Raw genomic sequence first — 457 nt, 5'->3', positions numbered from 1 at the left:
TGCGAAAAAAATACATCAGAAGGGCAAAATAACCATACATAAAAAGTGTTTTTCTCAGCTTCGATACATAAGCTACAACTTACCATTTATAATCAACAATGCAATTTCGTGGATGGCATAGTCTAAAACACTGCTAAGATTTCGTTGATTTATTACACCATTCTTGTCTTACGTATATTTTGTTTAATATTTATCCATGGGTGTCTCGTGTTGATATAATATGAAATCATGCATATTGCTCATTAAGTAACGATATCTGTATTTTTGAGTAAATATACTTTTGATCCTGTTTGTACTTTTTGCTAAACGGCTTAAATTATTATAGGCTGCTTGTCTTTTTGACCAGAGCGACTGATGCCAAAATTAATGCTTTGTGAAGTCAAAGAAGGGTCTAAACAAAGCAAACGCACACGTAACCAAGTTTCCGTTTGCTTATACTGAAATTTGGCTTTATGAT

General features: G+C 32.6%; 1 protein-coding gene across 1 annotated transcript in view; it reads right to left on the bottom strand.

Annotated features, from left to right (window-relative positions):
* Window positions 1–457, bottom strand: part of LOC119581885 (P3 protein-like) — a gene marked incomplete at its 3' end in the record, with an annotated part of 3,885 nt that overhangs the window by 441 nt on the left and 2,987 nt on the right.

Source organism: Penaeus monodon, chromosome 15 (assembly GCF_015228065.2).
Source record: "Penaeus monodon isolate SGIC_2016 chromosome 15, NSTDA_Pmon_1, whole genome shotgun sequence".
Taxonomy (NCBI): Eukaryota; Metazoa; Arthropoda; class Malacostraca; order Decapoda; family Penaeidae; genus Penaeus; species Penaeus monodon.
Note: the sequence above shows the minus strand (reverse complement) of the source record. Positions and strands in the feature narration are given on the sequence as shown.